We start from the raw sequence: 589 nt of genomic DNA on the forward strand, positions 1-589 counted from the left end.
CCTATGAGCACGCTACTCCTTTCTGAATTTGGAGTTCTCCTCTCACGTGAGAGTTGAGTTCTCTGTTTTCCCAGAGCACCTGGAACCAGCAGCATCAGGCAAACTAGGCCCTTCCTCCGCCTCTCTGATGCGCTGAGTTTTTTTGGCTAGCTTGCAGTACGCTTGCCCTTTTGATTTCTAACGATCGTGCTGTAGGTCGAGCCCCCTCTCGTTGAAAGCTGGGTTTTGTGCTCCCTCAGCTAAGGTAACTTACAGCTAGCCGTTCCAGCATTGGAACAAGCTGCAGGTAGAGCCCCCCTCTCGATTGAGAACTGGGTGTGTTGCTCCCTCAGCTAAGTAACTGCTAGCTGTTCCAGCATTGGAACATGCTGTAGGTCGAGCCCCCTCTCGATTGAGAGCTGGGTGTTTGCTCCCTCAGCTAGAGATTTACTGCTAGCCACTCCAGCATTATACCTTAGATCGAGTTGATGACTTCTCAAACATAGTGTTTTGGGATGCACCATTTCCATCTATGGGCTGCTCTTTCAGAGTGCCACGAGGGCCCCTTAGAACGGTATTTTTAAATCCATGTTATGGTAAGTGTGCACGT

This window comes from Sinocyclocheilus rhinocerous, unplaced genomic scaffold (assembly GCF_001515625.1).
Source record: "Sinocyclocheilus rhinocerous isolate Xijiao unplaced genomic scaffold, SAMN03320098_v1.1 scaffold2833, whole genome shotgun sequence".
NCBI lineage: Eukaryota > Metazoa > Chordata > Actinopteri > Cypriniformes > Cyprinidae > Sinocyclocheilus > Sinocyclocheilus rhinocerous.